This window comes from Muntiacus reevesi, chromosome 4 (assembly GCF_963930625.1).
Source record: "Muntiacus reevesi chromosome 4, mMunRee1.1, whole genome shotgun sequence".
Classification (NCBI taxonomy): Eukaryota; Metazoa; Chordata; class Mammalia; order Artiodactyla; family Cervidae; genus Muntiacus; species Muntiacus reevesi.
This window is the reverse complement of record NC_089252.1, coordinates 118388703-118406020: the sequence shown is the minus strand read 5'-3', so window position 1 is coordinate 118406020 and position 17318 is coordinate 118388703.

The window sequence follows — 17318 nt, the reverse complement described above, 5'->3', positions numbered from 1 at the left end:
ACAATCAACTGGAAACCATATGAAATGAAATGACTGCAAACACAAACTGTAAAACTTACACCAAATTCATTCAGATTTATTAACAGACATTTAAAATGCAAAACAATCAAAATTACATGTATATATTAAAAAATATACATGACCTTGGCTTTGGTCTGCAGATCATGAGCTTTGAGTTTTAACACAGAAAAAACCAATATACAAAAGAAAAAAAATACTGTGGACTTTATAAAGTTAAAGATTTCTCCCCTGAAAGACCTTATTCAGAAAGTCTAAAGACAAGCCATAAACTGGGAGAAAAATATTTGCAAACACATATCTAATGAAGGATTTGGACCTAAAATAGACAAAGACCTCTAAAACAGCCCCAGCTTAAAAAAAAAAAAAAATGGGTAAGGAGCTAACAGAAACACCTGACCAAAGGAGACATGCAGATGCTAAATATTATACAACAAGTATACAAAAGTATCTTACTACTAGGGGATAACAATTAAAATCATGAGATAGCACACCTCACCTATTAGCACTGCTGTGCTCCAAATATATGACAACAGCGATTGCTGGAAGCTGAGGAACAACAGAAACTCTCCTTCATTGCTGGTGGTGTTGCAGGAAGGGGGACCGCTTCCAGGGCCGAAACTGGGCTCTTGTCTAACACTCAGAAACAAATCATCTGAGGAGACACGTGTGCTGACAAAGAAAGATGTTTTATTGGGAAAGAGCGCCCAGGCAGAGAGCAGTAGGGGAAGGGAACCCAGGAGAACAGCTCTGTCACGTGGCTTGCAGCCTCGGGTTTTATGGTGATGCGGTTAGTTTCCGGGTTGCCTTTAGCCAATCATTCTGACTCAGAGTCCTTCCTGGTGGTGCTGAAGGAGGGAAGTAGGCTGAACGGATCCCATCTTGAAAATCCTTCTCCATCTTGAAACCACTGTGAACTTTGGACTATATGCCTGGGTGCTCACCTGATGGACACTAAATTATGTGCTAAATATCCATGGAGATGACATACCAATTGGAAAACCGACCCCTGGATAAAAGGCCTCCAGGACTCCTACCGAGACATCCCGTCACCAAGGGAGTGTACTAATTTACCCCAAAGCAAAATAAATTATCTGTACAATACCTATGGATATATGTTACCCTGTTTATCCAACTAAGACTTACTGCATATAAATCATAGCTAGCCTTGATTGTATCTGTCCTTTACACTATCCAGACTAGTTTCAAGGACTCTGGGAATGTGGGCTTGGGCACACACACCTATGGTATATAAGGTTGTCACAAAAAGTGGTAGGGGTTCTTGGCTAAGAGGAGACTCTGCCTTGGGCCCGCCGGTGTAATAAATTGCACTCCACTATTTGCATTGTCCTTCTGAGTGAGTTTGCTTCCTGGAGAGCGTGGCTACAACAGTACATACCCTGTTCAGCCAAGATGGATGCCAGCGAGGATTCTGGGAGGTGATCAGACATGTGGTGTCTCCTTTTGACCTTTCCTGAACTCTTCCGGTTGGTGGTGGCTTATGAGTTCCGTGTTCCTTACCAGGAACTTCTGTCGAAAAACAACTCATGCAAATGGTTACCATGATGCCTGGCCAGGGTGGGTGGTTTTGGTCAGTGTGCTTCCCCTAACAGTGGGATGCATGTACAGCCACTTTATAAGACGGCTGGGCAGTTTTCTCCAAAGCTAAACAAGTCTCACGTTGGGATGCTCAGTATTAGTCAACTGCTTTGAAAATCTATCTCCAAATTCAAACAAGGATGAAATTATGCACAGCAGCACTGTTCATAATAGCTAAAAACTTGAACAAATCAGGATATCCTTCAGTAGATGAATGCACAAGCAAAGTGGGATACATCCATGTCAGGGCAAATAGAATATACCACCCCAAAATATGCCTTTCGGGCATAAGGAATATTTGTCTCATTTAAAAAAAAAAACAAACTGGAATCTCAGAAAACTGTATGGAGATTCCTCAGTTGTGAAGGACATTTACAATAGAGAAATCTCCATATTTAAGGGCTGTCCCTCTTTGCACCAGAAATAGAAGGATGATTAAACCTCAAGTAACTTTTCTCAATGGAGGAGCCCTGACTTAAATCTGCAAAACAATCACAGACTTCTTTACTGTGTTTTGGTGATAACCTGCCAAAACTGGCTTCCCCTCCCTCAAGGACTTTCTCCTATTGTTTTTATCTGAAGATAGTATTTTAAATGATGGCCTTGGACGTTAATGGGACGTCACTTTCTCTGGGTAGCTCCTGTACATACAGGAGGTATGTACTTAGTCGCCCAGTCATGTCCAACTCTTTGCGACCCATGGACTGTAACCCGCCAGGCTCCTCTGCCCATGGGATTCTCCAGGCAAGAATACTACAGTGCATTGTCATTCTCTCCTCCAGGGGATCTTCCCAACCCAGGGATCGAACCCAGGTCTCCCGCATTGCAGGTGGATTCTTTACAATCAGAGTCACGAGGAAAACCCATACAGGAGGTATACAGGTTATTAAACTTCTGTTTTTCTCCTGGTAATCTGTTTTTTTCTTTTTTACAGGGGAAGTCTCTACCAGGAATCTGGAAGAGTAGAAGTGTTACAGCCACGCTTTCCAGGAAACAAACTCACTCAGAAGGACAATACAGATAGTGGAGTGCAGTTTATTACACCGGCGGGCCCAAGGCAGAGTCTCCTCTTAGCCAAGGACCCTGACCAGCATTTGTGAAAATCTTTTATACCCCATGTGTACGTGTCCAAACCCACCACCCCAATTCCCTTGAGACTTACATAAACAAAGGTAGGGTAAATACAACTACAATAACCCCATAATTCACGTGTTATGTGTTCAGTCAACAATCAATAAGGCCGCAGTTACATTCCAAACAGTTAATAATCAATAAGTTTGTGGTCACGTTCCAACCAGTTAATAATTGATAAGCCTGTGTTAGGTAGTTAGAATAGGAAAAGAATCCAAAATGGCGGTGGCTAAAAGACCTGGAAGGGAAAGCCCGCGAAAATAGAACAAGGGAAGGTCCGAGGACCGGAGTGAGAACCTCAGGTAAAACAAACAACCCTCCTGCCTAAGCCCAATTTACATAAGGCAGGCCCGGGGACAGAGAAACATATAAAAAGAGGAGCCAAAGCCCTCTTCTCCCTTTTTTGCTCTTTCTCTCTCCCCTGCAAGATGGGGTGATCTTCTCTTCGCGTCTCTGGATCAACGTGCCCTCACGCCTCAAAGATGGATTTTCCTGCTGTTATCTAAATAAATAGAGCTGTAACACTGAGCTGTAACGCTGATTTATTTAAGGGCTATAACACGGTTCGTTCGAGACCTGAGAGCTATAACACGGTCTGTCCTCCGAGAGCTGTGACCCGCCAAGGGGCTTCAATGTCCGTCACTCCAAATTTCTGTTGTGACGAGACAAAGAACCGAGGAGCATACACTCGCCTGACACCTGTGATTACATCCTGATAGATACGGAAAAAGTTTATGACCTGTCTGGAGACAGGGGTGATTATGGTATGTTTCCTCTTAGGCAATGAGTAACCTGGATGTGATCTTCAAGATTCCCCCGTCTGGAGGGGGTCTTATCCTTCCATTGTTGTTCCCACAGGCACTAAGCAGAGAGTTCAGAGTCCACTGGAGAGGCAGCCGAGCATGACCAGCACAGACAGGCCTGAGATGGAGTCCAGGCCCTATGAATTCCTTCTTCAGAAGGAAAATTGTTTTTCTTTACAAGCATATACAATGGAACACTGCTCAGCAATAGAAAGGAATGAACCATCAACCCATAATTGTTTTTTTTTTTCTTTTTTTTTTATTAGTTGGACGCTAATTATTTCACAACATTTCAGTGGGTTTTGTCATACATTGACATGAATCAGCCATGGAGTTACATGTGTTCCCCATCCTGATCCATAATTGTTAAGTGAAAGAATCCAGTCTAAAGAAGCTGCACATACTATTGATCTCAACGAGGCAGCAGTTGTAACCAGGAAGGGTTAATTTTAAATTTACACTGGATCTGCTTCTGTGACTTTAACCTTTTTTTGTTATTATAAATATACACAATGGTCTGCTTCTGGGAGACAACCTGAGACTCCGGCCTGTGAAGGACTGTAAGGAAGTGAGATAACACATCCCCCTGCCTGAGGCTTGCCATTCTAGGAGATATCTGCAAGCACTGAAAAGTCTTTTTGCTTTGTTTCCTCACCTCCTCCCATTTCCGATCCATAAAAGAGCCTGGCACCAGGCCCTGACAAAATGGGTATTTGAGGCACGAGCCTGTCTTCTCAGTCAGCTGGCTCCCCAGTTAGAGTCTCTCCCTTGCCTCAACACCTCTTCTCTCAGGGTCATTGGCCTGTTGTGCGATGAGCAGAGTGAGCTTGGACATGGTAACAGAGCGAGCAGGGGCATGAAGTGGGATCTTAATTCCCTGCCCAGGAACTGAACCTGGCCAGCCTGGATTAAAACCAGGAATCCTAGACACCAGGTCAGCAAGGGCTAGAAGCTAGAGGAAATTTTCCCTTGACTGTTTGTCCCAGGGAAAAATGCATTCATCACGGAGGCAGAAACTGTAAACCAAGTATATAATTCATTATTATAGAAATAGCATAACAACAAGTGGGAGAGCACATGGAAAAACAATTTGTTGAGTTGAGACAGAAGCAAGGCAGAGACACACACCTGGAGAGAAAGTGTGTGGGCAGCCCCCTGGTGAGGAGGAGCGCAGCAAAGAGGGGGTTAAGTCATTCATACAGGCCAGTTCTTCCGGGTCCTTCTCTCCCTTCGGCCAGTTATGTGGTTTCTTTTTCAACCTGATCTACGCTGGGAGCCTCCCCTTGGTGTGCACACACCCCTCAGCCAAGATGGATCTCGACGTGAAGGTTTCTGGGAGGAGGAAGGCTCATTATGGCTTGGCATTGTCCCCAGACTTTTAACCCACAAAAAACCTTCCTGTGCATGTTTAGTGTCTCCTTTGTCCCAAAAGAGGGGGAGCAGCAATCCCTGAATCCTTTTCCCACACAGGGTTTTGCCCCTCTTTGTCCTTGCCTTGACTATTACCTTGACTATTGCCATGACTGTTACTTTAAGGTGTTTACAAGAGACAAACCCTGGCTATTTACCCTGTTTCTGCTGTTATTTTCATTTCAGAGGGCAAACAGGAGGCTGATTGTAAATGCCTTAACCAGAGTCCAGCTATCTCTTGTCTCAGGAAATGCTAACAGTTGTGAGTATCCAGCTGAAGCCCACTTCTTCATGCCCCGTGAAATGCAAACAGGAGGCCAGTTGCTAGTGTCTAACCTGGAGCCCAGCTATCTCCTATGTGATTATGGCCCCATTTATGACATCCTGGATGAGGCAAAGCTACACAGATAATAAGCACATCATGGGGTGGGGGTTTAAAGGATTCCAAGTGATACTTTAGAATGGATACCTGTCACTATGCATTTGTCTAAGCCCGCAGATTTGTATAGCCCAAGGGGTCAATCATATCTATTTGATTTTAGTTATTTTGGGTATAGGAGTGGAACACACAATGTGGCGTTGCATCTAACGGTAATAGAAATACAAAGAAAACCTCACTGTACAGGACGAGGCAAAAGGTGCCGACAACTTTGGAAAGGAACAGAATCTGTAGACTAGAGGCAAACTGAGCATCCATAAACAGTGGGCTTGACTCTACAGAGGTCTTTCCAGGGCGTGGTAGCTAAGAGTGCTCAAACCTCTGAACACGTCCTGGGAAGGAGCAACACACAGAGAGACAGCGGGTGGCAGGCGCCGAGATCCTCACTGTGGGACTGGGAGCTGCAGAGAAATGGAGGGAGGGCCTCTGCCCTGCTGACCCTGGATCCGGACTTCCTGGGAAGCTGACATGGGGAGCTGACTGGCGGGGGGAAACGCACAGGCCTCTGCACTGGGAAGGCCCTGCACATGTAGGAACCTCACGCCCCATCTTTCCCCCCACACCTGTTGGAAACACTCAGCCCTCCATGGTCTGTGAGGTGCAGATTTTAAGACATTCTTGACCCCAGGCAGGTACAGGAGTGTGAGAGCCTTGCTTTCCCCTAAGCTGTCCCAGAACCCAGGCCCTGGAGGTTGGAGGCAGGATGGGGGTGCCTGGGCCTCTAAGCAGCAGCTGGCGGGAAGAAAGGAGACCAGTCCTGAGGGCAGGAGCTCCCTGGCAGCTGTGAGCCCCAGTGCCCTGATACGATTCATCCCCAGTGGGGACATGGGTGGGGCTTGCAGTAATTCCTTTTTCCACCAGGGACCCTTTGATGAAAAGGCTTCCCGGGTGGCTCAGTGGTAAAGAACCCACCTGCCAATGCAGGAGACACGGGAGAAGGGAATTCGATCCCTGGGTTGGGAAGATTCTCTGGAGGAGGAAATGGCAGCCCACTCCAGTATTCTAGCCTGAAAAACTCCAAGGGCAGTGGAACCTGGCAGGCTACAGTTCGCAGGGTCAGACATGACTGAGCATGGTCACACGCCCTTTGATGAAACCACGCAGCGCTGGGCTCAGAGTCTCCTGTTAGGATTTCAGACTCTGACACAGGGTTTCATAGGAACAGAGAAAGAAGCTGAGCTCCTGACAGCCAGTCCTTTCTGGCTCTGAGTTGATTCCACCAAGACTGCACCACAGTCACCCGTGTGGAGTCTGCTATGACCCACATGCCCCTACCTGGCCTCTCCTCTTCCTGCAACGATTCCAGCGACATTTCCAGCCTGGACCCTCTCCCAGACCAAGTGCATCTGTCCAGCCACTGCATCCCCATTTCACCTTGAGGGTCAAGAGGCCTCTCAGAGGACTGTGATCCTGCTGCTCCCACACCCAGGAAGCAGCCCGACCTCCCCTGGTTGCTGAGCCCAGACACCCAGGGCCTCCCAGTCTCCCACTTCCTTGTGCCCCAATGACTGCCAGTACCCCCTCCAGAACCTATGGCCAGTCACCACACTGACTTCCCTCTACGGCCACAACCTTTGCTCAAGCCTACTCCCTCCATCAGGCCCTAACAAAGCTCCCTGTGGCCACGGTGCATCTCACACCCCATCTCAATGTGGTCTTTCTGAAGCATAAACTGTGGAACCATGCTGGGGTCATAAGGCAATATTTCCAGAATTAGCTAAGCTTCATGGCAACCACTGTCATGGGCCATTCTGTTTGTCATGAGTCATTCTGTCCCTTGGACTTGCCTGGTGGCTCAGACGGTAAAGTGTCTGCCTGCAATGCAGGAGACCCAGGTTCAATCCCTGGGTCAGGAAGATCTCCTGGAGAAGGAAATAGCAACCCACTCCAGTATTCTTGCCTGGAAAATCTCATGGACAGAGGAGCCTGGTGGGCTACAGCCCATGGGATCACGAAGAGTCGTACATGATTGAGTGACTTCACTTCACTTTTCACTTCACATTCTGTCCCTAAATAGCAAGTTCCAATCTCCATATTAGGCAAGATGGGCATTCAAAAGACCCCCAACCAATGACAACACCATCCCATTTCACAGGAACTTTCTTTGTCCTGATTATAACAATTGGCTGCAAGCCCATGAAAGGAGTCATCTCTTCCTGGTCAGTCAGGAAGTCTGCCTGCTGTCTCATCAGTGGCCCTCCCTACCTCAGTCCTCTGTTCTCAGCAAATTCTCTCTTCTGAAATACTGCCTGCTCTGTCTGTGTGTCTCTCTGTCTCTCTCCCTGCCATGTAAGGACACCGTGTTACACATCTTATCCTTTGCTTACCCCTACAGCACTCCCTTCCCCTTGGAGTTACACATCAGAGAGGCCACAGAGTCACTGAACTGCTATACTCAGCTACTGGGCTATTGACACCAGCCTAGGGCTGCTTTTGACAAGATCTTAACACCTCTGTTCCTCATCACTAAGTCCTGACTGCAAGTCCTCATCTTATATAGGCCCCTGGACTCTTCATGGGAGGGGGCACAGTTCTCGAGGCATGACCCTATGGGGTTCCCCTCTCCACTGACTGGAGATTTCTTTTAGGAAGTTTTATGTTCTGTAACTTCAGAGTTAAATTATTATGCCTTCAAAGTTTGTATAAGGTGTTCAGCACAGACCTTTTTCAATTTATAAATCAAGCCAAAGCAAAATTACTATTTTTAAATAAGAGGTTCTGGGATCACCAGAGTCAGGTAGAGCTGAGGAAGTCAGGCCCTTTTTGCCTCAGTTCAGTTCAGTTCAGTCACTCAGTCGTGTCCGACTCTTTGTGACCCCACGGACTGCAGCAGGCCAGGCTTCCCTGTCCATCACCAGCTCCCAGAGTTTACTCAAACTCATGTCCATTGAGTCAGTGATGCCATCCAACCATCTCATCCTCTGTCATCCCCTTCTCCTCCTGCCTTCAATCTTTCCCAGTATCAGGGTCTTTTGCAGTGAGCCAGTATTTGCAGCAGGTAGCCAAAGTATTGGAGCTTCAACTTCAGCATCAGTCCTTCCAATGACTATTCAGGACTGATTTCCTTTAGGATGGACTGGTTGGATCTCCTTGCAGTCCAAGGGACTGTTAAGAGTCTTCTCTAACACCACAGTTCAAAAGCATCAATTCCATGGCGCTCAGTTTTTTTATGGTACAACTCTCACATCCATACATGACTACTGGAAAAACCATAGCTTTGACTAGGCGGACCTTTGTCAACAAAGTATGTCTCTTCCTTTTAATATGCTGTCTAGTTTGGTCACAGCTTTTCTTCCAAGGAGGAAGCGTCTTTTAATTTCATGGCTGCAGTCACCAACTGCAGTGATTTTGGAGCTCAAGAAAAAAAAAAAAAAAAAAAAACTCTCACTGCTTCCATTGATTCCTCATCTATTTGCCATGAAGTGATGGGACTGGATGCCATGATCATCGTTTTTGAACGTTGAGTTTTAAGCTAGCTTTTTCACGTTCCTCTTTCACTTTCATCAAGACGCTATTTAATTCTTCTTTGCTTTCTGCCATAACGATGCTGTCATCTGTGTATCTGAAGTTATTCAGGCAGCCTCTCCCTCTCCTGGTGCTGGGGGTCCCCACTCCAGCCTCCTGCCTGAGAATACAGCCTTCTGAAACCTAAGAACTCCCAGCAGTGCACAGTGGGCCCTGAAGCAACTCGTCTGGACGGGCTGTTTGGGAGATGCTGCAGGGGAAAGGAGTGAGACTCAGGCCCTGTCTTCTTTGCTTAGGCACATCCCACTCATTTATTGCACAGCCCAGGAAGTCAGCTGGCCCTAAGACTCCGCTTGCCCCCAGGATCCAAAGGAGGGCATGGGAAAGTGCTGCCTCCTTGTGGACATTTCCTGTAACTACAACATGACCACAGGCACCTCAGTTCAATCCACAAGGCCTGGGCTTCTGAGCCAGCCGCCCCCAGGGAATGGAGTGGATGTTCAGTAAGCAAACTGCCAAAGGAAAATTGTCCTCACACCCTTAAAGGAGAAGAAAGAAAACACCGGAAAAGCGCAGACGCGCCCACCCTCCCCCACCAAACACGGCGCAAGGCATCCCTGATCACTGCAGGAATGCCGATCGAAAGGATAGTGGGAAGCCACATTGCACGCTCACAAAAGCCAGCAGGGCAAGGCTACAGGCGATCAACGCGGCAGAGTCTGGAGGGAGAAGAACCGCCCTAGGCTGGGCGTGGGCCACTAGAATGGAGACGGACAGTCTCTGAAGGCCCGAAAGAGACGCTCCCAAGTCAGACCTTAAGTCATCCCCACACCTTGGCCTGCTTCCTGGGAGCTCCATTGGTCAAAAGGCACACGCACCCCAACAAACCTCGAGAACTGCTTCCTTCAGGAGCCTAGACGCGCGCCCCACAAAGTTCCCAGCAAGAGATTGAAGCTTAAAGAAAACGTTGTACATAGACCCGGTAGATGGTTTCTCACTCACAGAAAGAAAAGACACAGAAAGTAGGGAACTCTAACCCTGGGAGACACGGATGCATGACCCATGAAGGGTCAGAGGCCAGAAGTAGTCAGTCACAGAGGAAGATCCGGGTATATGAGGTCTAGTCTAGGCCAAGTGAGGACAGACATAGAAAACAACAAATTGACATCCCGGAAAGAGATGCTGAGAGTTTAAAGTCAAAGAAAGGGTTTCGGAAAGAAAGAAAGAGCACGGCCTGGAACAAATTAGTGGGTAATTACCCAAAGTGAAAGCAGATCTGTCCCTGTAATGAATCACCCACGTGGACTGTACCCTTTCCTCCTCCCTTCCATCCACACAGAGGTACAGCCCTGTAGCTCTAAGAGATTATCCAGATCAGTTATGGGTTATCTTCCTGCTTTGGCAAAAAGAAGGGTACCTGAGGTAGAAAAGGCATGAAGACCTGATGCTCACCGCTCTGCTTGACCTCCTAAGGCAGATAGTCCCCCCAACACCACAGAGAAGCCCATAGATGGCTTCACACCTGAACCCGGTGACAGGGTAGTTACAGTCGTCACAGCAGGCCACCTGGACTATGCTGTGGGCAGTATTGGCAAGACGTTAAAGAAAAGGGAAGGGAAGCAGTGCCTACTGCATGATGTCTGGCCTCCCTGACTTGGGACACTATCCCATCCCTGGAGGCTGAGCAGGCTTGGGTCCCACTGCTGAACTGGGGTGAGGTCAAAATAGCTTGGCAGGGTGCCCTTCACTGAGCAATTTTTAAAGGTTTAGTGTGTGCTGTGTTGGGCTGGGACAACATTATGTTGTGGGATCAAGGCCGCTAGGAATTTCAAGGCAAAATTAAGCCAGTCTTCACCTCTGCTGGTCCTGGGATCCTAGCTCAAGTCTACTTCCTGCCAGTGCTGCCTCCTGGCGTACAAGCGCTCTCCGCAGTGTACTGTGGACCCTGAAAAGATCAGTCTGGATTGGGTGTTTGTGTAATGCTTTATGGGGAAATAGTAGTGAGACTCAAGCCCTTTTGTTCTTGTTCACATAGAATTCAGATAGATAGTTCAGGTAGAATCCACACAGAAAACTTATCAAACTGATCACATGGATCACAGACTTGTCTAACTCAATGAAACTATGAGCCATGCTGTGTAGGGCCGCCCAAGATGGATGGGTCATGGTGGAGAGTTCTGACAAAACATGATCCACTGGAGAAGGGAATGGTAAACCACTTTAGTATTCCTAGCTTGAGAATCCCATAAACAGTATAAAAAGGCAAAAATATATGACACTGAAAGATAAACTCCCCAGGTCGGTAGGTGCCCAATATGCTACTGGAGAAGAGTGAAGAAATAACTCCAGGAAGAATGAAGAGATGGATCCAAAGTGAAAACAATGCCCAGTTGTGGATGTGACTGGTTTTGGAAGTAAAGTTCCATGCGGTAAAGAGCAATATTGCAAAGGAACCTGGAATGTTAGGTCCATGAATCAAGGTAAATTAGAAGTGGTCAAACAGGGGATGGCAAGAGTGAACATTGACATTTTAGGAATCTGTGAACTAAAATGGACAGGAATGGGTGAATTTAACTCAGATGACCATTATATCCACTACTGTGGGCAAGAATCCCTTAGAAGAAATGGAGTAGCCGTAATAGTCAACAAGAGTCCGAAATGCAGCACTTCGGTGCAATCTCAAAAATGACAGAATGATTTCTGTTCATTACCAAGGTGAACCATTCAATATCACAGTAATCCAAGTCTATGCCTCAACCAATAATGCTGAAGAAGCTGAAACTGAAAGATTCTATGAAGACCTATAAGATGTTCTAGAACTAACACCCAAAAAAGATTTTCATTATAGGGGCTGGAATGAAAAAGTAGGAAGTCGAGAAACACCTGGAGTAACAGGCAAATTTGGCCTGGGAGTACAAAATGAAACAGGGCAAAGGCTAACAGAGTTTTGCTAAGAGAATGCACTGGTCACAGCAAACACCCTCTTCCAACAACACAACAGAAGACTCTACACATGGACATCACCAGATGGTCAATATTGATTGACCATATTCTTTGCAGCCAAAAATGGAGAAGCTCTATACAGTTAGCAAAAAACAAGACCAGGATCTAACTGTGGCTCAGATCATAAACACTTTATTGCCAAATTCATACTTAAAGGGAAGAAAGTAGGGAAAACCACTAGACCATTCAGGTATGACCTAAATCAAATCCCTTACGATTATTCAGTGGAAGTGATAGATTCAAGGGATTAGATCTGATAGAGTGCCCGAAGAACTATGGACAGAGGTTCATGACATTGTACAAGAGGCAGTGATCAAGACCTTCCCCAAGAAAAAGAAATGGAAAAAGGCAAAATGATTGTCTGAGGAAGCCTTACAAATACTGAGGAAAGAAGAGAAGTAAAAGGCAAAGGAGAAAGGAAAGATATACCCATTTGAATGCAGAGTTTCAAAGAAGAGCAAGGAGAGATAAGAAAGCCTTCCTCAGTGATCAGTGCAAAGAAATAGAGGAAAATAATAGAATGGGAAAGACTAGAGATCCCTTCAAGGAAATAAGAGATACCAAGGGAACATTTCATGCAAAGATGGGCACAATAAAGGACAGAAATGGTATGGACCTGGCAGAAGCAGAAGATATTAAAAAGAGGTGGCAAGAATACACAGAAGAACTACACAAAAAAATATCTTCATGACCCAGATAACCATGGTGGTGTGATCACTCACCTAAAGCCAGACATCCTGGAATGAGAAGTCAAGCGGGCCTTAGGAAGCATTACTACAAAAATGATAGTGGAGGTGATGGAATTCCAGTTGAGCAATTTCAAATCCCAAAAGATGATGCTGTGAAAGTGCTGCATTCAATATGCCAGCAAATTTAGGAAACTCAGGAGTGCCCACAGGACTGGAAAAGATTAGTTGAATTCCAACCCAAAATAAGGGCAATGCCAATGAATTTTCAAACTACTGCACAACTGCACTCATCTCAAGCTAGCAAAGTAATGCTCAAAAGTCTCCAAGCCAGGCTTCAACAGTACATGAAGCATGAACTTCCAGATGTTCAAGCTGGATTTAGAAAAGGCAGAGGAACCAGAGATGAAATTGCCAGCATCTCTTGGATCATAGAAAAAAACAAGAGAATTCAAGAAAAACATCTACTTCTGCTTTATTGATTACACCAAAGCCTTTGACTGTGTAGATCACAACAAAGTGTGGAAAATTCTTCAAGAGAAGGGAATATCAGACCACCTGAACTGCCTCCTGAGAAATATGTATGCAGGTCAAGAAGCAAGTTAGAACCAGACATGGAACAATGGACTGGCTCCAAATTGGGAAAGGAGTACGTCAAGACTGTATATTATCACCCTGCTTATTTAACTTCTATGCAGAGTACATCATAAGAAATGCCAGGCTGGATGAATTATAAGCTGGAATCAAGATTGCTGGGAGAAATATCAATAACCTTAGATATGCAGATGACACCATCCTTATGGCAGAAAGCAAAGAAGAACTAAAGAACCTCTTGATGAAAGTGAAAGAGGGGACTGAAAAAGTTGGCTTAAAGCTCAACATTTAGAAAACTAAGATCATGGCATCTGGTCCCATTACTTCATGGCAAATAGATGGGGAAACAATGGAAAAAGGAACAGACTTTATTTTCTTGGACTCCAAATCACTGCAGATGGTGACTGCAGCCATGAAATTTAAAAGATGCTTAATCCTTGAAAGAAAAGTTATGACCAACCTAGACAGCATATTAAAAAGCAGAGACAATACTTTGCCAACAAAGGTCCATCTAGTCAAAGCTATGGTTTTTCCAGTAGTCATGTATGGATGTGAGTTTTGGACCATATATAAAGCTGAGAGCCAAAGAATTCATTCTTTTGAACTGTGGTCTTGGAGAAGACTCTTGAGAGTCCCTTGGAATGCAAGACCAAACCAGTCCATCCTAAAGGAAATAAGTCCTGAATATTCTTTGGATGGACTGATACTGAAGCTGAAACTCCAATACTTTGGTGACCTGATGTGAAGAGCTGACTCATTGGAAAAGACCCTGATGCTGGGAAAGATTGAAGGCAGGAGGAAAAGGGGACGACAGAGGATGAGATGGTTGGATGGCATCACCGACTCAATGGACAGGTGTTTGAGCAAGCTCTGGGCATTGGTGATGGACAGGGAAGCCTGGCGTGCTGTGGTCCATAGGGTCACAAAAGAATCAGACATGACTGAGCAACTGAACAACAACAAGATGTGCTACATTTACATGGTAGACTATTTCTCACTCGTATAAAACTGCCCCTGAAGTTAGGGATTTATGACACTGGTAGTCACAGGGATGGATTTTGAAGGATCATACACTAAGGGAAGTCAGGCAGGCAGAGGTAGAACATGGTGTATGAGGTATTGTCCAGGTAAACTAAAAAAGGGTGTACAAGTCAACAAATTTACAATTCAGAAAGAGACTCTGAGAATTCAAAATCAAACAAACAGTTTCAGAAAAAAAAAAAGTTGAAGTGAAGGGATGGAACAAATTAGGAGATCCATACCTAAATTGACAAGAAATCAATATATCTAACAAGCAATCCACGAAGATAATCCTCTTTCTGCCTTCTTTCCTTCATTCCTTCCTTTGACATATGCACAGAAATCTTCACCTCTAAGAGATAATTCACAAAATTTATCTCCTATTGAAAGGTTGTTGCTGAACCACAAAAGATGCCAGGATTCTTGGCCTCCAGAGGAGAAGAATTCAACCCGGGCCCAGAGATGAGGCTTGATCACTCAGAGTTTCTGTGTAATAAAGTTTTATTAAAGTATAAAAGAGATAGAGAAAGCTTCTGACATAGACATCAGAAGGGGGCAGAAAGAGTGCCCCCTTCTCCAGTGTTAGCAAGGGAGTTACAGACTTTTTAATTAGTTATTACAATGAATCAAAAGAATGTCTGGAGGTTGTAAAGATCTACTAGACCCACTTTCATAACTTACATTCTAAGATAACAGGATTGGCCAGAAGGCTTTCAGGAAGGAGAAACTGTCCTCAGGCAGGATACATGCTGTTATATAATCCTTAGTACAGAGCTTAAGCTGAGTTGTTTGTTGTGTAATCGTCAGTCCCAGGCTAAGGAATGTGGGGGAGGGGGGGAGCTTGTCCTTTCCTCCTCCTCGAGAACCCCAGACCCCTCTCTCCTTGGGGACCCCTGGACTTCTTATCAACCTGCCTAGGAATTAACTCTCTCACTATCTTCCTGTTTATAGTCACAGAAAAGTGTATCTGATATAAATAACTCACAAGAACCCAATGCTCACCACTCTGCTCAACCTTCTAAGGCCGAAAGTCCAGGGGGAAAAAAGTAGAGATTTCCCATAGATAACTTGCATTCCAGTCCCCTATGAAGGACAGCTTTTTCTGGTCTCAGTTCTAGGAGGTCTTGTAGGTCTTCATAGAATTGGTATTTCAGCTTCTTCAGCATTAGACGTTGGGGCATAGACTTGGATTACTTTGATATTGAATGATTTGCCTTGGAAATGAACAGAGATCATTCTGTCTTTTTTGAGACTGCAGCCAAGTACTGCATTTCACACTTTTGTTGACTATCAGGGCTACTCCATTTCTTCTAAGGGATTCTTGCCCACAGTAGTGGATATAATGCTCATCTGAATTAAATTCACTCATTCCCACCCATCTTAGTTCACTTATTCCTCAAATGTCAGTGTTCACTCTTGCACTCTCCTTCTTGACCACTTTTAATTTACCTGGATTTGTAGACCTAACATTCCAGGTTCCTATGCAATATTGCTTTTTACAGCATCGGACTTTACTTCCACCATCATACACACCCACAACTGTTTCCCTTTTGGCTTAGCCTTTTCATTCCCTCTGGATTTATTTCTTCACTCTTTTCCAGTAGCATATTGGGCACCTACCAACCAGGGGAGTTCATCTTTCAGCATCATGTCTTTTTGTCTTTTCACACTGTGCAGCTGAATGTTAAATGCCAGCTGAATTGTGAAGCAGTTAATATTCAGGATGATCCAGGTTTTTGTAGTTGTTCAGTTGCTAAGTCTTGTCTGACTCTTTGTGACCCCATGGACTGCAGCACGCCAGGCCTCTCTATCCCTCACTATCTCTGGGAGTTTGCTCAAACTCATATCTGTTGAGTGGGTGATGCCATCCAACTGTCTCATCCTCTGCTGCCTGCTTCTCCTGCACTCAATCTTTCCCAGCATCAGGGTCTTTTCCAATGAGTCAACTCCACATCAGGTGGCCAAAAGATTGGAGCTTCAGCTTTGGTCCTTCCAATGAATATTCAGGGTTGATTCCACAAGGAGTTTCTCTCCAAAACACACAAATCATTAGTACAGCTCAGTTAAAAAAAAAATTTCAATAAAAAAATCAGTCAAAGATCTAAACGCATGTTTCTCTAAAGAGGTCACAGAGACGGTCATAAAGCACATGAAAAGATGCTCAGCATCACTAGTTCTCTGAGAAAGGCAAATCAAGTGTACCATGAGGTATCACCTCACATTGGTCAGAATGGCCACATCAAAACCTACAACAATAAATTCTGCAGAGGGTATGGAGAGAAAGGAACCCTCGTATACTGTTGGTGAGAACGTAAATTGGTACACCCATTTGGGAGAACACTATGGAGGTTCTTTTAAAAACTAAGCACAGAAGTATCCAGTGACCCAGAAATCCAATACCTAGAAGTAGACCCAGAATAAAAAGCAAAATTTTAAAAGACACCTGCACTCCAAAGATCATGGCAGTCCTAGGTACAATAGCCAAGACAGGGGAGCAACTTAAGTGCACGAGGACAGACGAATGGATACAGAAAATGAGGTACATATACACAATGCAATATTGCTCAGACATAAAGAAGGATGAAATAATGCCATTTCCAGTTACAGGGAAGAAACTAGAGGTGATCAAACTAAATGAAATAACTGAGAAAGGGAAAGACAGATAATAGAGAGTGTCACTTCTGTGGAATCTGAAAATGGATGCAAATGAGTGTCATTACAAAAGGCAAACAGATCCACAGACTCAGAAACTTATGATTACCAAAATGGAAAGGTGGCAGGGGTGGGGGTGGGGGTAGTAATTAGCTGGTACAGATCAATATTTACATGTCAAAACTGGTGCAGTTTTTGTTGTTTAGTTGCTCAGTCGTGTCCGACTCCTTGCAACCCCATGGACTGTAGCCTGCCAGGACAAAGGATGTCCATGGGATTCTCCAGGCAAGAATACTGGAGTGGTTTGCCATTTCCTTCTCCAGGGGATCTTCCCAACCCAGGGATCAAGCCCAGGTCTCCTGAAAGTCTCCTGCATTGCAGGTGGATTCTTTTACCACCGAGTGAGCAGGGAAGCCATAAAAGAGGTGCTGAAGGGCTCTAAATAGTCACAAGTTTGACAGGGCTTTAAATGACATCTGCCCTCAAGAAATGTCCTAG